The 23,526-nt window shown below is 38.5% G+C and overlaps 2 protein-coding genes across 16 annotated transcripts in view; one reads left to right on the top strand and one right to left on the bottom strand.

The window, feature by feature from the left end:
• The window catches only part of MARCH7 (membrane-associated ring finger (C3HC4) 7, E3 ubiquitin protein ligase), a 46,572-nt gene extending 44,597 nt beyond the window's left edge, over nt 1-1,975 (bottom strand). Inside the window, exon 1 of the mRNA XM_014534105.1 lies at nt 1,970-1,975. The gene's annotated coding sequence lies outside the window, so the exon portion shown is untranslated. The remainder of the gene's footprint in view (nt 1-1,969) is intronic.
• Nucleotides 1-23,526, top strand: part of BAZ2B (bromodomain adjacent to zinc finger domain, 2B) — a 331,540-nt gene that overhangs the window by 4,055 nt on the left and 303,959 nt on the right. The gene's annotated exons all lie outside the window — the stretch shown is intronic.

The raw sequence follows: 23,526 nt of genomic DNA, 5'->3' as shown, positions 1-23,526 counted from the left end.
CTCTTCAAGTACACACACACACACACACACACACACACACACACACACACATATATATAAACTAGAGGCCCGATCCACAAAATTGGTGCAAGGGGCTTGGCCCTTGCAGCCCTGGCTTCATCCGGAAGGGCATCCGGATAGTTGTCCAATGGTCATTCTGCTGTTTGGTCTAATTAGCATATTAGCTTTTTATGATAGAGGACTAGAGGCCCAGTGCACAAATTTGTGCACCTTGACAGGGACTGTGGGCTGTGAGGCTACAGTGGGCACAGGGGCAGGTCGGCCTATCTTCTGTGCCCCCACCCAGCGCCTCCCGCCGTGGCCCCCAATCTCCTCTCTGCCAGCAACCCCACTCCTGCCACCACTGCTCCCATGTACTGAGGCACCAGACCCGCTCGCACCCACTGATGGCACTGAGCGATTGGGGCTGGTGCAAGCAGCAAGTGCAAGTGGCGGCTGCTGCCCTGATTGCCCCTCAGGAGCAGGGGGAGGTGGAGAAGTCCTCAGGGGCAACTGGGCCAGCAGCCACCGCTCACACCCACTGACGGTGCCAAGCAATTGGGACCGGCGCTGGGTGCTAGCAGCGGGTGCGAGTGGTGGCTCTGGTGCCGGCTGTGGTTGCGAGTGGGGCTGGCGCTGGCAGTGGGTATGAGCAGCAGTTCTGGTGCTGGCAGCAGGTAAGAGCAGGGCAGTTGCCAGCAGCGGGTGCAAGAGACGGCTGCTGGCCCCAATCGCCCTCAGGAGCAGGGGGAGGTGGAGAAGCCCTCAGGGGAGATCAGGGCCGGCAGCCACCACTCACACCCACTGAGAGATGGGGCCCAGGGCCAGGCACCGGCAGTGGATGCGAGCGCTGGGCGGGACCTCGGTGCGAGGGAGCAAAGAATTTTCAGTAACCACTAGAGGCTCGCCCCAATGACAACGACCAGTGCCCCACCTTGGTCTGGCACCCCTGCTCACCTGTTCTACCATCCCGCCGTGACCGCTGCCCACCATGTTCTGCACTCTACTGCCTACTGCTGACGCCCACCATGTTCTGCACGCGCCCCCCCGGTGGTCAGCGCACATCATAGCAACCAGTTGTTCTGTTGTTCCACTGTTCGGACTATTTGCATATTTTATATATATATAGATTATTTCTTACCATTTATTTTATAAAACAGCATCAAATTTCAACATGCGTATTATATTTTTTCAATCAAAAGTACTTTAAATACCTATTTATATTGGTTGATTATCCTTTCTTTTCAATTTGTAATATTGCCACAGTTTTTTAACTCTCATTTGTCTGTTGACTTGTCATTTAATATCTTTTGCCACAGGTACATTCATATATTAAAACGTGTCTACGATTTCTTTTATCACTTTTGGGTTTCTAGCTTAGCTTAAAAAGTCTTACCTATTCCTGGATTGTAAAAATTAAACTCAAATTAATTTTTTTTTAAATATATTTTATTGATTTTTTACAGAGAGGAAGGGAGAGAGATAGAGAGTTAGAAACATCGATGAGAGAGAAACATCGATCCGCTGCCTCCTGCACATCTCTCACTGGGGATGTGCCCACAACCCAGGTACATGCCCTTGACCGGAATCGAACCTGGGACCTTTCAGTCCGCAGGCCAACGCTCTCTCCACTGAGCCAAACCGGTTTCGGCTCAAATTAATTTTTATATGTGGAATACAATAATCGGATCCAATTTGTTTTCTTCTCAATGAATAGCCAGTTGTGACAGTGACATTTCTTAATTTGTTATTTGTGATTAGAAAAGCTACCTTTGTCATATACTGAATTTTCAGATTTATATTGGATTTATTACTTCATTATTTTAAATTTTGAAAACTAAACTATTCAGAACTATAAACTATGCAGAAAACTAAATATTATTTTAATAATATTTTTAATCTTACTCATGTATTATTAATACTGTTCTGCATTTCTGTCACCTACTTATTCAATTATAGGAATGGTAACTATTTTCTCCAGGGTCCCAAATAAATTTTACTGGCTTTGCATTATACACTTGATATTATACTAGCAGCTTGCCTCGGACTTAGTTTAACTTCTTTTTCCCCCACTATTCTTGTGTTCCTTTCTCAGAAGTTTGCTAGAGCCATTGAATATACTTCAGTTATTTAAAAACACCTCATCAATACTTTGTATATCATAATAATTTATTTTTTTTAAATATATTTTTTATTGATTTTTTACAGAGAGGAAGGGAGAGAGATAGAGAGTTAGAAACATCGATGCAAGAGAAACATCGATCAGCTGCCTCCTGCACATCTCCCACTGGGGATGTGCCCGCAACCCAGGTACATGCCCTTGACCGGAATCGAACCCGGGACCTTTCAGTCCGCAGGCCGACGCTCTATCCACTGAGCCAAACCGGTTTTGGCATATATCATAATAATTTAAACAAAACTATACACATACTAGTCCACACATACATACTACTTAGTTTCTTAAATAACCCTGTTTGCTAGCCTATGGTTCAGTGTAAGTTTTTCACCATGGAACCTTAGCCACTCTTGACAGCAAGTTGGCCATTTCTACAATGGACAAAAAAAAGGAATCCTACATTTTACCTATTATGTCATCATAAATGATATAAGAATGGTGACATGCTTTAAATGTTTCATTTATGTTTAATGTTTGTAATTCTTAGCGTTAGCACAGCACGTAAACATGTTGTTGCTGGTTGTTGATTTTGTTGTGGTTTGAATATTTGTCTCTTCCAAGCTAAGAATTGTGCACTTTAAAACGTTCTATTTTAATTCAATTTTATAGGATATTAATTCAATTCATTTTTTGTTTGTATATAGTTAATTATGCCTAAATTTGTGGGAAGGCTTTTCTCAAAAGTGATTATTTCATTGTTTTCAAGTCCATTTATTAAGGTATTTTTTAATCTTATGAACTTTATCTCAAATAGTAACTTGAATTGAAAGTTTTTAATATGTTTAGATATTAGGGTGCTAGAATAGGAATGAAAATATGATACATAGTTATTATGAATATTTGTTTCCCTCATGTCTTTTATTTCTTTTATTTTTTAAAAATATGTTTTTATTGATTTCAGAGAGGAATGGAGAGGGAGAGATAGAAACATCAATGATGAAAGAGAATCATTGATTGGCTGTCTCCTGCATGCTCCCTACTGAGGATTGAACCTGCAACCTGGGAATTGAACCGTGACCTCCTGGTTCATAGGTCGATGCTCAACCTATGAGCCACAGCAGCCGGGCTTTGTTTATGTATTTTAACAGTTTTATAAATATATTGATGTAACTGTTTTGTGTTAGATTTTACTTCCTTGGGTTGATAACCAAATATTTTCCTGGTACATCAGTTGTGCTACTAGTCATAGTAAAACAGATAGCTAAAGTACTTCTAAAATACAATTTTTGGTAATATTGTATATCAGGATTTTAATAAGCTTTATAATATTTTAAAATCTGAATAAATATGACATCAACCAAATTATAGCATTAAAAAGTTAATTGGGTAGATGAAAATTTATACCTAAAATGTTTGGTTAAAGAATTTAAAGTTAAATTTTAATAATTCTTCTTGATAATGTCCAAAAATAAAAACTGTTAGTGTTTAGTCTTACCTATACTTGGAAGAAAACCACATAGAAACTATTTATTCTATATATTCTATTTATTAGCATTTATTCTCTATATTGAAAAATGTATGGAAAGAACTATATACTACAACACTTTGCTTCTAAATCAACCAAAACGAAAAAAAAAATAAACAGCCCTAACCGGTTTGGCTCAGTGAATAGAGCGTCAGCCTGCGGACTCAAGGGTCCCAGGTTCGATTCCAGTCAAGGGCATGTACCTTGGTTGCGGGCACATCCCCAGTAGGGAGTGTGCAGGAGGCAGCTGATCGATGTTTCTCTCTCATCGATGTTTCTAACTCTCTATCCCTCTCCCAACCTCTCTGTAAAAAATCAATAAAATATATTTAAAAAATAAATAAATAAACAAAAAGAAACAAATTTTAAAAAGAAAAAGCAAAAATAAATAAATTAACCAAAATGAGAGAAAAGCAACTCTTAGATATTGAATAGACATTTTTTCATCCTATTTAGAGACTTGTTTTCTTTCTGGCAGAACTACATGTGGAATTTTTTTCCTTTTTTCACCACAAAACTGGCACAGACTATCTGCAATTTTCCTAATTTATTTTATGCAATAAAATAATGTATAGTGGAAAAGAAATGAATAAAAATTAATATAAGGTAGATGAAAAAGAACCATACTTTTCAGAAGAATAGAATGTAAAGTACATTTTTAAAATACAGACACAACTATTAAAAACTATTAAAATTACATTGTAACTTTTACTGTAGCAGAAAGAGAATCTCTTTTTGCCTGAAGTTTTAAAAAATATTTTGAGTTTGGCTTCCCATCAATTCAAACAGATGATTGAGTAAATTACTTTTATGTATGGAAAAGCGAATTATACTGTCCTCAGTCCTTAAGAATGGGTCATATATTCTTGTTAAAAACCTAGTTTCTGGTTTTACATGTAAGGAGCTTGGAAGCCTCCATTCCATCCTAACAAGTGAAAAGCTGAACAGACTGAAAAATCAACAACTCTTCATGGCACCATAAGAGAGGATAGGATATAAGGCAAATTACTAACCCCCAAAATGGAGACATACAGGGAGTTGCTGCTCACAGGAGCAGAGGTTCAAGAGCAGAAACCAATACAGGAAACAATGCCCGAGTAGGAAAACCTGATCGATAATTGATGAATTGCTGGAGACTCGATGTGGACAACTCAGTTCAGAACTCCAGGGAGACCCAGTCATAGGGGGACCACACAATATTGTGAGATTCACCTCCAAGGGCTCCACCAATATTTTCTCACAGTAAATATTACAGAAAAATCCCATTGGACTTCAGCAGGGGAAGGGAAAAGGAACCATTTTGAAATACATCTGAGCACTCTGTTGTTCTAACAAACCCTGCCTTCAGGGAAAACTAGTTAACCAGAAACTAACCTGCTAAGGTTTTATCAGAGTCTGGAGAAGAGAAATATCCAACTCTAACCAGTTCTAGCCTTCCATATAGAAGGAAATACCCAGCTCTATCCAACTCTAGCCGTTTTGTTTCACCTAAACTAATAGGGAAAAAAAACAAAACTGGAAAACTCTTGTGAAGATCATAGTCCAGAGGCTTTGGCTCACTCAGAGACAGGCCTAATCACACATTCATGAGAGAAACTCTCAGCTAATTAGGAATAGAGGGAACATTCTCTAGGGGAACTTGATAAAGACTACAAAAACCTCCAGCTAATGTGATACTTAATGATGATAAACTTGAAGCTTTCCTATCCGTTAGAAGGCAAGGTTTTCTCCTCTCACCAGTCCTTTTCAACATTGCCATGGAACTTCTTGCTAATGCAATAAGGCAACAAAAAGATATACAGAGTGGTTCACAATGTATATGAATATCAAATCACCACGATGTACTAAAAATGGAATTCAAAGCCAAGAAGACCTCTGACAGCAGCATAAAAATTCTGCAAGTGAAGAATAATCTACACTGACTAAAGCTTGAAATGCTTCATTTTCAAGGTGAAGATGTGTACATGTGTTATGGAAGCTTGAAAACAATCTCATATTATGGGTGGGAAAATACCTGTCTTAATAGGTTGACAATGCCAACAAATTGAAGTATGGTTAAAAATAAAAGATGCTCAATACCATCAGTCACTAGGGAAATGCAAATCAAAATCACAATGAGAAAAAAAAATCACAATAAGATGCTACTTCACACATAATAGGGTGGCTATATCAAAAGACGACTGGCCCTGGTCCAGTTTGGCTCAGATGGTTGGAGCATCATTCTGTACAGTGAAAAGTGGCAGGTTCAATTCCCAGTCAAAGCACATGCCCAGGTTGTGGCTTTGATCCCCAGTCAAGTGCCTTTGGGAGGCAACTGATGGATGTTCGCCCTTTCTCACTCTGAAATCAATTTTAAAAAACAAGTGTTATTAAAGATGTGGAAAATTAGAACCCTCACACATTGCTGGTGGGAATCTAATATGATGCAGTTGCTTTGGAAAATAATTTGGTAGTTCTTCCAAAAGTTAGATATTGTCACCATATGACTCAGCAATTTCATTCTTAGGTATATACCAAAAAGAATAGAAAACAGCCCTGGCTGGTGTGGCTCAGTTGCTTGGGCGTTGTCCCATGTACCAAAGGGTTTCTGGTTCAACTCCCGGTTAGGGCATGTGCCTAGGTTTTGGGCTGGATCCCTGGTAGGGGGTGTGCAGGAGGCAGAAATCAGCTTTACACATTGATGTTTCTCTCTCCCCTTCTCCCTTTCACTCTCTAAAAATCAATAAAAATAGTTTTAAAGCCAGAACCGGTTTGGCTCAGTGGATAGAGCGTCGGCCTGCGGACTGAAAGGTCCCAGGTTCGATTCCGGTCAAGGGCATATACCTGGGTTGCGGGCACATCCCCAGTAGGAGGTGTGCAGGAGGCAGCTGATCCATGTTTCTCTCTCATCGATGTTTCTAACTCTCTATCTCTCTCCCTTCCTCTCTGTAAAAAAATCAATAAAATATATTTTTAAAAAAATAGTTTTAAAAATTTGAAAACAATGCCACATAAAATCCTATACGTGAATGATCATAGAATCATTATTCATAATAGCCAAAATGTGAAAACAACCTAAATGTCTATCAAATGCATGAATGAGTAAAATATGCTATTCAGTGGATTATTATTCATCCATAAGAAGGATCGTAATTCAACTACATAGAACAACATAGATGAACCCTGAAAACATCATGCTAAGTTAAAGAAACAAGAAAAAAATCACATATTATATGATTTTATTTATATAAAGTATGCAGAATAAACAAATCCATAGAGCTATAAAATAGTAGTTGTCAATGACTAAGGAAAGCAGGAATTGGGAATGAGTTGATTTCATTCTGAAGCCTCTCTTCTTGAGGCTGTAGATGGCCGTATTCTCCCTGTATTCTTTCATAGTTATCCTTTGGTTTGTGTGTTGTCTATGTTTAATCTCTTCTTAATAAGGACACCAGTCATAATCAGGCCCATCCAAATGTCTTCATTTTACCTTAATTACTTTTTTAAAAATATGTTTTTTATTTATTTTTAGGGAGAGAGGAAGAGAGAAACATAGATTGGCTGCCTCATGCTCTCCCTGACCAGGGATGGAGCCCGAAACCTGGCATGTGCCCTGACCAGGAATCAAACTGATGACCTTTCAGTGCACAAATGGCAGTCAACCAACTGAGCCACACTGGGCAGGTTCACTTTAATTACTTCTTTAAAGACCTTGTCTCTAAATACAGTCTCATTCTGAGGTACTGGGGTTTAGAACTTCAGCATATGAACTTGGGAGGGGGGGATACAGTTCCATCATAAACTGTAAAATAAGTGAATTTTATGATATGTGAGTTATATTTCAATTTATAAAGACATAAGACCCTACTTAGCAAACCTCTTTGCAAAAAAATTGAAAATATAGATGAAAATGATATTTCCGAGGCAAATATAGTTTATAAAAATTACCCACATTTGAAAGAGTCCAACTTCTATACAAGAAATGAGAAACATGTGAACAAACTACTCTATAAAAAAGCACCTGATAGTCTTAATACTCTATAAATTGTTTCAGAGTATTGAAAATGGGTAATAACAATTCCTAAAGGCAATACAAAAAAGAAATTACACACTAATATCAATTATACTGCTGCAAAGTACTAAGCAAATATTAGCTAACAAATTCCAATGCCATATTAAGAAAATAATATATCATGACCATGTGAGATTTATTTTAAGAACACAAGGTTAGTTCAATATTCGGCCCTCATATTAATAAATATGAGACAAATCATATAAAGATGCTAAAATGACCTTCAGCAAAACTCAATACTTAATAAAAAATTTAACAAAATAGGAATTAATAGATATTTTCTTAATATGTTACTTAATGGGAAACACTGGGGACGTTTTCACCACTACGATCAGGAACAGGGCAAGGATACCCAGTACTATTCAACATTTGACTGGAATATGCTGCAGTCCAATAAAACGAGAAATTAGTAGAGATAAAAAAAATTTTAAATTATTTCTATTTGCAAATGACCAATAGTATACTTGGGAAACTTTGGAACAGAGATAAGCAACTAGACCGGAGCCTAATCTGGTCACATCATTTTGTTTTCCTATTGCTTGTAGCTACTGTTGCCCTACACTGACCAAGTTGGATAGTTGTGATAGAAATGATTTGGCCCACAAAGCTGAAAATATTCTGTCTGACATTTTACAGAAAATGTGGATTCCTGCCCTAGAGAATCAATGCTAAAACTAACTTAGGTTTTAAAATAGTTCAGTAACTATTTTACTGAATAGTTAAAATAGTTAAAAATTTTAGCAGGCTATAAATTTTAGCATTCAGATCTCAATATGCTTTACATATACACAAGTTAGAGGAGATAATAGATAATGGTAGGGAAAACCCCAATAACAACAAAGAAGATAAAATACTCAGGAGTAAATGTAACAAGAAGTGTACAAAAGCTATTTGAGAAAAACTTTAAAAGACTTCTGAAAGACAAAACTAGATTTGAACCAGTGAAAAGACAGTTCTCCCCTAATTTATGATTTTAGCATAATTTCAATAAAAATACCAACATGCTTTTTTATAGACCTAGACAAGTTGATACAGACTTCATTTGGAAATACAAATATGTAAGAATGACCAGGAATTACTAGTATTTCAGACAGGACTTATTAGTGGATCCTACAACTAATACATAAAGAGTTTACAAAGAAGATATTTTTGCAGCCTCAAAATACCTCCCCACAAATACTAATCACTAATGGAAAAATTAGCCATTTTACTAAATTGGACCCACTATCTTATCAAGTCACCAAAGTTAGCGTTATTAGTAATGGGTCAAATAGACATCATGAATGCAATGAGAAGAGATTAACATCACTTCTGTGATATTCCTGCACAAATATATAACTAGAACTTAAGCATGAAGAAACCTCATTCAAAACCAAATTGAAACACATTTAACAGCCCTAACCAGTTTAGCTCAGTGGATAGAGCGTCGGCCTGCGGACTGAAAGGTCCCAGGTTTGATTCCAATCAAGGGCATGTACCTTGGTTGTGGGCACATCCCCAGTAGGGGGTGTGCAGAAGGCAGCTGATCGATGTTTCTAAATTTAACAAAGTAAGTGGCTTGTACTCTAAAAATGTCAAGGTCAAAATAAATAAAAAAAGGAATTTGCTCCAGATCAAAGAAGACTAAAGAGATAGGACAGTTAAATACAATATTTGACCCTGGGATGGATCATGGGCCAAAACAGAAACAATCATCATTTCATTTTTATTATTCCATTTTTGTTATAAAGGACATTAGTGGAACAATTGGCAAAATGTGAGGGTTTCTAGATTGTATTGTATTAGTGGTAATTTCCTTATTTGATAAATATACTTCTTAAGGGAATACATTAAAACATTTAGGAGTAAAGGGGAATGATATCTGCAAGTTGCTAATCAAATTCAGAAAAGATCGAAGGAGGAAAAAGAAACTGATAAAGCAAATATAGTAAAATGTTAAGTTTTGGGAATCTGAGTGAAGTGTGTGTGGACATTCTTTGTACTGACCCAGTTTCAGTTTCCTTGGATGTTGCCTATTTAAATTACTATGGTATATTTTTTAAAACTAAGATACCAACATTAGAACATTATTATTAAATAAGCCCCAGGCTTTATTCAGATTTCACTGATTTTCTGTGAATGTTCCTAGAAACTCCAGACTTGAATTGAATTTTACTAATTTTTTCCTTAGTGTCCCTTTTCTGCTCCAGGATCCAAACCAGGGTACCCCATTGTGTTTGTGTTCATCATCTCTCTCCAATCCCCTGTGTTCTGTGACAGTTTCTCAGTCTTTCCTTACTTTTCATGACTTTGACAGTTTTGAGGCGTACTGGTGAAATATTTTTAGGATGTCCCTCAATTTTGTTTTGTCTTATGTATTTCTCATGATTAGACAGTGGAAATGAGTTTTTTGAAATAATACTATAGAGGTGAAGTACCTTTCTCATCACATATATCAGGGAGTAAATGCTATCAACAGAGTTATCTCTGGGGATGCCAACCTTGATATCTTGGTGAAGGTGGTATCTGTCAAGTTGCTTCTCTTTAAAGTTCCACTTTTTCCCACTCTGTTGGGAAGGGAGTCACTAAGTTGAGCTGAATGCTCTCGCAGTGGTTCTCAACCTTCCTAATGCCGCAACCCTTTAATACAGCTCCTCATCTTATGGTGACCCCCAACCATAAAATTATTTTCGTTGCTACTTCATAACTGTATTTTTGCCACTGTTATGAATCGTAATGTAAATATCTGATATGCAGGATGTATTTTCATTGTTCACGACCCGCAGGTTGAGAACCACTGCCTAATGCATGGCTGGCGGCGGGGAGACAGGTTAAAGTTGAAGCTTACCTCCTAGATGGGATAGTTTCTACATACATTACAGTGAAACCTCAGTTCTCCAACTCTATTCCTTCAGGAAGGCTGTTCGAGAAGCATTTGTTTGAAAACCAAATCATTTTTTCCCATTAGAAATAATGTAAATTGAAGTAATCTGTTCCAGACCCACAAAAGATTCCCTGTTTTATTCCTTCTTATATACAGTATATGTCTAATGTACTGTTTAATCTATAAATAAAGTTATTAAATTTATCTAACCACCCTCTCTGAACCTTAAAGGAAGGGATAAACATACTTCTTGTTCCAGGGGTGTCTTTCAGGGATGCACTTGTTCCAGGGATGTCTTTCAGGGATGCACTTGTTCCAGGGATGTCTTTCAGGTCAGCATGCAGCATCTTTGCTTGTTCGTGTATCACTGCCTCCAAAGTGCTGTCACTGGCTGTTTTCCTTTATCCAAGCCAACAGCAGTTTTTCTACCTCTTCAGTTGCCTGTGATCATTGTTTCTTTCACAACATTAGCACTCTTGGTTGCCTCTTTAAGTTTTAAAATTGTGCTAATAGTTGATTTCCCATTCTTTTCTTGGTTGCCTGAGAGACACTTTTTGTCATAGTGAGGTATCAGCTTGAAAGTGTTGTCAGTTTGATAACCAAAGTTTGGTTCGACAATCCTTTTTTTTTTTTTTTTTGTGGACAACTTGGTGGAAGGTTGACTGTATTTAGATTCCTCTGGAGGGAAGATTTAACCCATCTCCCCTCTTTAAAAAAATATTTTTTGCCCTAGCTGGTTTGGCTCAGTGAATAGAGCATTGAACTGTAGACTGGAAGGTCCTGAGTTCGATTCCAGTCAAGGGCACATGCTCCGATCGTGGGCTCGATCCCTAGTAGGGGTTGTGCAGGAGGCAGCTGATCAGTCATTGATGTTTCTATTTCTCTCTCCCTCTCCCTTCCTCTCTGAAATCAATAAAAACATATTTAAAAAAAATTTTTTTATTGATTTCAGAGAAGAAGGGAGAGGAAAAGAGAAAGAGAAACATCAGTGATGACAGGGAATCATTGATTGGCTGAATCCTGCATGTCCCCTACTGGGGATGGAGCCAGCAACTCAGGCATGTGTCCTTGACCAGAATGGAACCCAGGACCCATCAGGCTGCAGGCCAACACTGAGTCAAACCCGCCAGGGCTCCCCTCTTTATTTATGTATCATTTACTCATATTTTTCTGGACTCGTATATTTATTTTTATTCTTTGGGTTATAATCTATTAAATTTTTTATTTTGTCATTCAGATAATTCCAGCTTTGACCACTTGGAGTTCTGGTAGACTCCTATGGCCTTTTGACATATCTCCATCGTTTTGGTTTCTGAGCATTTCCTTGCTTTCTAGTACTACAGTTCCTTGCTTCTTACCTGGTCTGTATTTCCTCTGCCCTAGCCCTACAATTGATTATTTTTCCAGAGCCCTTGTTCCTTTTATTGGAAAATGATATTTAGAAATTAGGATCTTGGAATTGAGTGGTTTGTTGTAGTATTTTGTAATTTTTCTGTAAGTCTGAAATAATTTTAAAATAAAAAGTAAAAAAAAAGTTAAAAGTTGTAAGATACAATCCTATTTGTTCTTAAGTGTTCTACCTTAGTTAAACTATTTTTTAGGTTAGCAAATGTTACATTTTTTAATTCATAGGTGCTTAATTTTAATAAAAATGATATTTATGTTTTACTTGGAATCTGGAAATTATTAATAAAATTATACTATAACCTCAGAACATTTTTGTATAGTTTATTTGCATCTTTTAAATAGAGTGGGGACACTTTGTCATATTTTTCCTCTTATGAAAAACAGAGATCTATTATTAAATTCATAAAACTTCACATAACAAAACTAATAAGTAAGCAGTCTAGTTCAACAAGCATGCATAAAAGGGGCATAGTGTAGGCATAAAGGAAGGAGATCTTGACATTACTCATAACTCTTTCAAGCAATGATACCTCCACCCTCAAAATCCACTTTGGTAAATAGTTATGATGTGGACAGCTTGGCCTGTTTGACAGGAAATTCTGTATATGAAAATGTTGCATTTCTTAGGGGAGGTTTTAAAAATACCTCTTTGATCTGTGACATATAAGAAGGTTACTACAGATGATTCTATTCTGTATTTTAGAAAATAAATTATTTTTGGGGTGATAGAATAATGAATTATAAAAGTGTGCAATTCAGAATATATGCTTTAACTCTTAGTGACACTACGAGTATCTATATATATAAAAGCCTAATATGCAAAGTGTCCCCTTGGGAGTTCAACCGGGAGACTGGGAATTCGATTGCTTGCTATTATGTGCGCTGACCACCAGGGGACGGGGCGGAATGGAGGAAGGCCCCGGCTGGCAGCCGGGAAGGGAGGCCCCTGCCGGTAGCTAGGGAAGGGAGGCCCCAGCTGACAGTCAGGGAAGGGAGGCCCCAGCCGGCAGCTGGAAGGCCCCGATCGGCCCTGATCATCGGCCAGGCTTAGGGACCCTACCTGTGCACAAATTTCGTGCATCAGGCCTCTAGTTAACAAATAATGTACTAGTAAAAAGGAGTATGAAATAAAGACAGTTTTAGTGTAACAAAGATATAATTTGTATGGTCTAATTTCATTTATATAAAAAGGATGTAAACATGTTTATATATGCATAGAAAATTTCTGGATCATTGTGAGTCTGCAGGTTGATACCAATTAGTGTGTTATGAAATCAGTTAAGTAAGTCACAATGAGCATTTTTTTCAATAAAACAGAACAGAAAATCTCAGTATTTGGCACATAATAGTGTAATTGCTATTACTGAAACATTTATTTCAGATATTTGCATGAGTGAGTGATTTCTGGTTTGTAAAATACATTTCTTATTTTGAGTATGGGTCAAATTTGAAAAATTCTATTATACAATTGTAGACCAAAAAACAGTTAAGAGTGGACCTTGGGGAGTAGGAGAGGGATTTTTTGCAGGAGTGGGGTTTTGCTAGAAAAGATCTGGAAACTAACTTCTTTATCTGGAAATCCTTTATACTTTTTCACAAGCAGTACAGAGAAACAAGGTAAATCATATAAAGTGGTGATGTAACTTGCTGCTTCCAAAGTAGAATTCTATCAGGTCTTCTGTATGCTGATGTCCCTATCTCATCATTTTTCTGGGGAAGCTTCTGGAACTAACCTGAGTTCCCTTCTTGCCTCACTACATATGCCTTATTCTTCAGAGCTTGCTAAATGTGCTATTGGGGGTACTATATAATATGGACCATATTAATTTTCTCACATCCTTCATGCCCCCATAAAATATAAATTCTGAAATATTTTTATACCAATATTTCATATATAAAATAAGTTGTACATTTTTTAAATTCTTGTCTGGCCTCTGCTATTGTTGGTGAAATGCCTGCTCTCAGTCTTAATTTTCTTTTTTTTTTTTTTTAGTAATCTGTTTATTCTTTCTGATAGATTTAAGATTTTCTCTTTATCTTTAATATTCCACATTTTTATCATGATATGTCTGGGTGTGACTCTCTTTATTCTACTTATGCATTATCAATCTGTGGATTTAAATATCTCCTTAATTCTGGGAATATTTCAGCTATTATCTATTCTATATTGCTCCTCCATTATTTGCTAAGTGATTTGTAGAATTATTAAATATATATAGGAGTCTATAAAACTATGTAGACTCTTAAATGTGTTTTTCTGTTTTTATTTCTGTCTTTATTGATAATTTATCCTATAATTTTGATATACAGTATTGTCTAACTCAGAGGTTCTCAACCTTCCTAATGCCGCGAATACAGTTCCTCATGTCGTGGTGACCCCCAACCATAAAATTATTTTCGTTGCTACTTCATAACTGTAATTTTGCTACTGTTATGAATCGTAATGTAAATATCTGATATGCAGGATGTATTTGGGCGACCCCTGTGAAAGGGTCGTTCGACCCCCAAAGGGGTCGCGACCCACAGGCTGAGAACTGCTGGTCTAACCCAAAACTATCTCTTCCACTTAATATTTTTATTTTATTTTTATAGATTTTAGAGAGGAAGGGAGAGAGGGAAGGAGAAAGAGAGAGAGGAAGGGAGAGGGAGGGGAGGAGGGAAAGAGAGATAGAGAGAGAGAGAGAAAGAGAAAGAGATAGAGAAAGAGAGAAAGAGAAAGAGAAAGAGATAGAGAAAGAGAGAAAGAGAAAGAGAAAGAAAGAGAGAGGTGAGAGAGAAACATCAATCGGTTGCCTACTGTACACGCCCGAATAAGGATTGAATTCACCACCTGGGTATGTGCCCTGACCGGGAATCAAACCTGCCACCTTTTGGTGTTCAGGATGATGCTCCAACCAATTGGGCCACACTGGCCAGGGCTCTTCCATTTTTTCTTTATGAACACTTCTTTTCTTTGTTTATATGGTGGGTAACTCTGCTTCAGAAAGGATGTAAGGAGTACAGGCACATTGGAACACAATTTGACAGTTTCTTAGAAAGTTAAATATGCACTTCCATGCAACTTAACTATCCTATTCCCAGTTATTTACCTAAGAGCAGTGGTTGGCAAACTGCGGCTCGCGAGCTACATGCAGCTCTTTGGCCCCTTGAGTGTGGCTCTTCCACAAAATACCACATGCGGGCCCTAACTGGTTTGGCTCAGTGGATAGAGCGCCGGCCTGCAGACTCAAGGGTCCCAGGTTTGATTCCGGTCAAGGGCATGTACCTTGGTTGCAGGCACATCCCCAGGGGGGGTGTGCAGGAGGCAGCTGATCGGTGTTTCTTTTTCATCGATGTTTCTAACTATCCCTCTCCCTTCCTCTCTGTAAAAAATCAATAAAATATATTTAAAAAAAACTACCACGTGCAGGCACGCATGTACAGTGCAATTGAAGCTTTGTGGCCCGTGCGCAGAAGTCGGTATTTTGTGGAAGAGCCACACTCAAGGGGGCAAAGAGCCGCATGTGGCTCGCGAGCCGCAGTTTGCCAACCACTGCCCAAGAGAAATGAAATGAAAACTATGTTCACACAAAAAACTATACATCAGCCCTTGCTGGTGTTGCTCAGTGGTTTGGCATTGTCCCACAAAGGTTGCTGGTTTCATTCCCAGTCAGGGCACATGCCATGTTGTCACAAATGGCAAGAATTCATTCTTTTTTATGGCAGAGTAATATTCCATTCATCTAAAAGATGGATACCTAGGTGGCTTCCTTATCTTGGTTATTGTAAATAATGGTTCAGTAAACATAAGAGTGCATGTATCTTTTTGAATGTGTGTTTTTGTTTTCTTTGGATAAATACCCAGAGGTGGAATTGCTGGGATATAAGATAGTTCAATTTTTAAATTTTGAGGAACCTCCATACTGTTTTCCACAATGGCTACACCAATTTACAACCCCACCAACAATGCACAATGGTTCCCCTTCCTCTACATCTTCACCAGTACTTTTTGTTTGTGATCTGTAGCATTCTTAATCCTAGGCCTATTGCCTTACAAATGTGTGATTTTTTCATATACAGAGCAAGAGAAAGAAAGATGGGGTAGTTCTGGACAGTCTTAGTACAAGAAAAAAATCCAAAGTATATGAGCAAAGGGGGCCTAATCCTATATAATAAAAGGCTAATATGCAAATCGACTGAATGGCGAAACTACCAGTCACTATGATGCACACTGACTACCAGGGGGCAGTCACTCAATGCAGGAGCTGCCCCCTAGTGGTCATTGCACTCCCACAGGGGGAGTGCTGCTCAGCCAGAAGCCCTGAGCCAGGCTCACGGCTGGTGAGTGCAGCGGCGTTGGCAGGAGCCTCTCCCACCTCTGTGGCAGTCAGACATCCCCCTAGGGCTCCCGGACTGCGAGAGAGCACAGTCCAGGCTGAGGGACCCTCCCGAGTGCACAAATTTCGTGCACCGGGCCTCTAGTCTTAGATAAAGGAGGAGAAGGAAGAAGAGGAAGATGTAGAATGAGGAGGAGCGGAAGGTTACAGTCATTCAAAAAACTGTTAAAATGGTTTTTGTCACCCTTTGTATTAAGCTAATTCTCCCAGTCTAGTGTCTGGTGCTGATTTAATAATAAGTCTATGTTTTATGTCTCCATACTACCTATATGTTAGACTTTAGTGTTAGACTCTAATACTCTAAGTACATACTTGGACTCCTTTCCTATATTTCAAACACATTAAAAAATGGATAAAATTTTAGGAGAGGTTGTGGGGAAAATGGTGGCATAGGAGAACCCAGCTTCCCGATCCATCCAGAAAGATCAAGGAGTTGGACAGCTATCCATGCATCAAATAAACTCTGAGACCTCTGAGGTTCACTTAGGAAGTTTTAGCACCACAGTGGAACAAAACAAACAAGGAGAGAATGAAAACAACTTCATTTTGCCTGCATTATCTCATCCCTCAATCTGGCATTGTTCAGCACTAAGTAGGCACTTCCCAGATAGAGTTCCTCTCACCAGGAAAGGAAGAGCAGAGCAAGTGACCAGCTTCTCCAGGGGCATCGCATGAAGGTACTGCTTCAGTTTCACTCTGCCCAGAAAAGCAAACCTGAGATGTATAGACAGCTGGGTATAAGGAAGAAAAGCAAAGGCTATTACTGATAGACATGCAGCTAGAGCAGTGGTTCTCAACCTTGGCTGCACATCAGAATCACCTGGGAATCTTTTTAAAATCCTGATTTCTGGGCCTCATCCTCCGGAAATTCTGTTTCTTTGTTACTAATGTTGTGGCCCTACCCCATACTGCTGTGTTCAGGGCTAGCCCCTCCAGCTATGATTCTGAATGCCACTGGCCTGACACCCATCATCAGTCTCCACTATAGTCCCCTGGCTGGGGGAGTATGTGCATCTTTAGAGGAGCACACAGATAGTTAGGGCTCTGCAGCTGCTGTGGGACCAGTTCAGAGCCTGCCTCCTGTCACTAGCTGGCATCATGGTGCTCACCTGCAGCTAGCCACTCCAGCTGTGCACCTGCATGTCCCCATCCCATCCCCATCACTAGCCTCCACTGCATTGTGAACCTAGCATAAGAGTGGGCAGCCATAGGAGAGCACACTGACAGGGCCTCTGCAGTTGTCTGTAAGCCTATAATTGGCCCCAGTACTTGCTGCCTGCCCCGGTCCAATAAGTATGTGTATGTTTACAACTGGCCCTGCCACTACAAAAGCACCTGCAGCTGATCCCTGCAGCCAAATGTGTGTATGTGTGTACACCACTGGCTCCAGCCTCCACCACTGCTTGCCTTGGTCCCCAGCTGCTAGACCTGGAAAAGCCACTGAGATCACTAGCAGCCCTTGCTGCCTCTGCAGACCTGTAGTGCTCACCAGGACAACACAGTTGTCAATGCTATGGACCCCAGTAGCCTGAGCCAAGGAGATAGCATGCCCTTGCTGGACTTTGTACTGCCACATGCCCCACACTTGGCATCCTATACCTCTAGAACCAAGATTGCAGCATGATCCAGCATGTTCCCACTCACAGGTGAAAGGCTTCCCTTACCAAAGTCAGTCTATAACATCTGGAAGATGTTGCTTCTCCAAATATGTAGATACTTATGCAAGGCTACAGGGATCATGAATCAGGAAAATGTCTCCACCAAAAGAATACAATAGACCTCCAGTAAATGGAGATCCAGAAATTACCCAACGAAGAATTCAAAATAATTGTTCCACAGATGCTTTGAAAGCTACAAGAAAACACAGATAAACAATTTCAACCTATCAGGAAAACAACAGGAGAACAAAAGTTCAACATAAAAATAGAAAACATAAAAAGTATCAAACAAAAGTTTGGAAACTGAAGAATAATACAATGACAACACTAAAGAATTCAGTAGAGAGCTTCAACAGTAGACTTGAACAAGCAGAACATACATCAAGAAGACAGATCAATTGAATTATTTCAATGATAGTAGCAAAAAGAAAACGGAATGTAAAGGAATGAAGAAAGCCTATGGTAATTATGGGACATCACCAAGTAAAATAATATATGCAAAACAGGAGTCCTAAAAGGGGAAGACAGGGAAACAGGGTGGAAAGCTTATTTAAAGAAATAATGGATACGAACTCCCCAAATCTGGGTAGATATTTGGACATCCAAGTTTACAATGCTAAATTTCTAAACAAAACAGTCTTCTCCAAGATATTATAAAACTGTCTAAAACCAAAGACAGAGAAAATTTTAAAAGAAATAAGAGACAAAAATTCTCTCTTACAAGGTAACTTCCATAAAGCAATCAGCAATGGATTTCTCAGCACAGACCTTGCAGGCCAGAGTAGAAAGGGATAATATATTCAAAGTACTAAAAGAAAGAAACTGCCAACCATGAAACTTTGCCCAGTAAACGTGTCTTTCAGAATTGAAGATGAAATACTTTCCCAGTAAACAAAATCTGAGGGAATTAATCACCACTAAACCTGCCTAACAAGAAATGATGAAAGGAGTCTTCAACTGGGGGAAGGGGGGCGGGTGGACATGACTACTTAATAACATGAAAGCATAGGAACATATACAACACACTGGTTAAGGTAATAAGCATACAGCCAGATTCAGAATACCCTAATACTGCAATATGGTAATGTGTTAACTTCGTAACTCTAGGTATTATAAAGGTTAAAGCATTAAAAACTTTTATAATTGTTAAAGGGTGCACAGTACAAAAATATATAAATGACATCAAAAACAAGCTAAGTTGTTATCAGAGTAAAATAAATGTACATACATAAGATATTTTATGTAAGCTTCATGGTAACCACATAGTGAAAACCTACAATTGAAACACAAAAAGATAAAGAGGAGGGAAATCAAAGCATAACACTACAGAAAATTATAAATCCACAAAAATAGGCAGTAAGGGAAAAAAAAGAATAATTGAACTATATAATAGCCAGAAAACAATAAGATGACATTAATAAGTCCTCACCTATAAATACTCTAAATGTAAAAACTGAATTCTCCAATCAAAAGGTATAGAGTGGCTGGATGGATTAAAAAACAAGATCCAACTATATGCCGCCTATAAGAGATTCATTTCAGCTTTAATAAAACAGACTCAAAGATAAGGGATGGCAAAAGATATTCTACGCAAGTAGAAACCAAAAGAGATGGCCATTTTATAATGACAAGGAAGTCAATTCATCAAGAAGACATAACAGCCTGGCCAGTGTTGCTCAGTGGTTGAGTGTTGACCAATGAACTGGAATGTTCCCTATCAGGGCACATTCCTGGGTTTTAGGCTTGATCCCTGGTTGGGGCCTGCAGGAGGTGACCGATCTATGAATCTCTTTCATCATAGATGTCTCTCTCTCCCTCTCCCTTCCTCACTCTGAAATTAATAATGAAAAAAATATATATTTAAATATATATATATATAACAATATATAAAAATATATAATCATATATATGCACTCAACATTGGAACACCTAAATATATTAAGCAAGTCCTAACATATCTGTAAGGAGAAATAAACAGTACAATAATGGCAGGGAACTTTAATAACCCATTTTCAACAATAGATAGATCATCCAGACAGAAAATCAAAAATAAAACATTGGCCCTTTCTGGTGTGGTTCATTTGGTTGGAGTATCATCCTGTAGACTGAAATGGTGGGTTTGATTCCTGGTTAGGGCACATACCCAGGTTGCGGGTTCAATCTTTGGTCGAGTCATATATGGGAGGCAACCAATTGATGTTTTTCTCTCACACTGCTGTGGAGGAAAGGGAGCCATTATGCATTGTTGGTGGGGTTGTAAGTTGGTGCAGCCACTATGGAAAACAGTATGGAGGCTCCTTAAAAATTAAAAATGGAACTACCATACAACCCAGCAATTCCACTTCTGGGTATTTATCTAAAGAAAACACAAATTCGAAAAGATACATGCTCTGTTATGTTTATTGAAGCATTATTACAATAACCAAGATATGGAAGCCACCTAGGTATCCATCTTTTAGATGAATGGAATATTACTCAGCCAGAAAAAGAATGAATTCTTGCCATTTGTGATGACATGGGTGGGCCTAGAGGGTATTATGCTAAGTGAATAAGTCAGAGAAGGACAAATACCATATAATTTTACCTGCATATGTAGAATCTAAGAAAAAGGGGAACAAACAAAAACAGAAACAGACTCATAGATACAGAGAACAAGCTGATGGTTGCCAGAGAGGAGGGAGTGGAAGGGTGGTGGAAAAGGTGAAAGGGAATGCGAATTTCTAATTATAAAATAGTAAGTCATAGGGATATAAAGTACAGCACAGGGAATATAGTCAATAATATCATAACTTTGCATGATGACAGATGGTTATTAAACTTACTGTGGTGATCACACCATAAGGTATATAAATGTTGAATCTCTATGTTGTATACCTGTAACTAACATAATATTTTATGTCAACAATACTTAGTTAAAAAATGAATGCTACACAACATTATTTTCCAAAGTTAAAATAATTTTATAGAGATTGTAGTTTGTTGAGAATAATTAATCCTAAACCAGAGATGGAATATTTGTTGTTACTAGGAGTCTCAACTCTGATTATATGGTAGTGGCAGCCTAGAGGTGTGCATTGAGCATTCTGAGGTCATCTCTAGGATGTATAGCAAAGTGTGCTTGACTGATTATTGATGCATGCCATGAGCAGAGGAAGAGAGAATAGTGGCCCAATTATTTTCCATTTCCTTCCAAAGTTTTTAAGTATTTGTGGTAAATGCCCATGTTTAAATGAAACTTGATTATTCAATCTTTCTATTTCACATTTGCCATATATCAGTAGAAATAATTGTCTTCTTAATGCTAATTCCCAAATAGTGATGAAGTAATTTAGGCATTGAAAGTAATTAAGTTTTTACCCTTATGAAAGTTACATTTTTATGTCATATTCTGTAAATATCTGACTACTGAAAGCCTTCTACCAGTAAATCATCTACATTTGAAAATTAGAAAAGAGGCCCTGGCCGGGTAGCTCAGTTAGTTAGACTGTTTTTCTGATATGCCAAGGTTGCAGGTTCGATCCCCGGTGTCAGGGCACATACAAAAATCAACCAATGAATGCATAGATGAGTGGAACATCAAATTAATGTCCCTCTCCCTCTCCTTTCCTCTCTCTCTAAAATTAATTTTTAATAAAAAAATAAAAAGAACCTAATCAGAAATACTTATAGACTCACTATTTACAATCATCCTAAACTGGAAACAACCAAAAAAGTCTTCAATTGCTGAATATATAAACAAACTATGGTATTCTCTTTACACTATACAACATCCCACATAATATATAATATACTATAGAATATTATTCAACAATAAAAAGGAATGAAATATTGATACATAAAACAACTTGAATGAATGTCAGAGGCAGCATGCTGAAATGAAAAAAGCTATTCTCAAGAGGTTACATTTTGTATGATTCCCTTTGTAAACTACATTTGAAAAGACATTTATATTGATAGACTGGTTCAGCCGTGGGCAAACTACGGCCCGCGGGCCAGATCCGGCCCGTTTGAAATGAATAAAACTAAAAAAAAAAAAGACCGTACCCTTTTATGTAATGATGTTTACTTTGAATTTATATTAGTTCACACAAACACTCCATCCATGCTTTTGTTCCCGCCCTCCGGTCCAGTTTAAGAACCCATTGTGGCCCTCGAGTCAAAAAGTTTGCCCACCCCTGGACTAGTTGGACTAGTGGTTATCAGGGTCTAGGGATTGTGGGAATATATGACTACAATGGCATAGTACAGGGAATTCTGGGGGTGGTGGTGGTGATAGAAGTGTTCTGTATTCTGATATGGTGGAAGTAAGATGAATCTGTACATGTGTTAAAATTTATGTAACTATCTCAAGAAAGTCAATTTAATATATAATTTTAAACAAATGTTATTTAAAATGTACTATAGAATTTTGATTTAGCTTCAGTTGTAAATGAGCTATGATAGGAAGTGAAAGAAACATTCTGAAGATTAAAAGATTTAAGAAATTCTATATGCATACAAAAAACAACAACACCCCAGTGCATAGCAATTTGGCAGTTGGGTTATTATTTTGTGTTTGATTAACTTGGTTTTGTAATGGAAAGTGTATAAAACATCTGCCATTTTGATACTTTTCTATCACTATCTGCTTGAGTGAACTCAAGCAAGTCATCTAATTGCTCTTTTTCTATAGAATAAGATGTTTGAATCCTCTGCTTATCAAACTGAAATACTCCTAATAAGCATTTTACTCCAGAAATGTGTTTGCCTTCATACATAGCATTAAGTAAAATAGATGCTTTAGGAAAATGCTCCATGTTTTTTGCTGTTAGCTTCACGTGTTCCTGATATAACATTACATTCTCTGGTTGGAATAGCATGTGACTAGGTAATCCTATATAATAAAAGCCCAGCAACCAAACGGCGGAATGACCAGAACGACCGGCCGACCAGTCACTATGACACACACTGACCACCAGGGGGCAGATGCTCAAAGTAAGAGCTGCCCCCTGGTGGTCAGTGCACTCCCACAGTGGGAGCACCACTCAGCTGACCGGGATGAGTGGCTCTCCCACAGTGGGAGCAGCCGCCCAGAGGGCGGGTTCACAGCCCCTTGGCTGACCAGGATGAGCTGTGCCCCCACAGCTGGCTGATCCCCACAGGCCACGCCCCCCACCAGTGCACGAATCCCGTGCACTGGGCCTCTAGTGCTATCTAATAAAAGAGAAAGATGCAAATTGACCATGGCCCCGAACGCTTCCCATTGGCTAATCAGGGAGATATGCAAATTAACTGCCAACCAAGATGGCGGCCGGCAGCCAGGCCCCTGAAGTGAACAGGGAGGCTTGCTTGCTCCAGTGACGGAGGAAGCCAAGGTCCCCCGCCTGCTTCTGCCAGCCTCTGAGCTGCAACTCTAAGAAACATTGTTGCAAATATAGAGGTAAACGTTCCCCAGAAACCTGCTTTCAGCCAGCCGGGCTTCAGCCAGCAGGATCGCAACAGTGTTACAATTATAGAACCCAAACAAACCCAGATCCCTGCTTTCAGCAGC

This window comes from Myotis brandtii, unplaced genomic scaffold (genome assembly GCF_000412655.1).
Source record: "Myotis brandtii unplaced genomic scaffold, ASM41265v1 scaffold125, whole genome shotgun sequence".
Lineage (NCBI taxonomy): Eukaryota > Metazoa > Chordata > Mammalia > Chiroptera > Vespertilionidae > Myotis > Myotis brandtii.
This window is presented reverse-complemented; position numbering and strand designations above follow the sequence as displayed.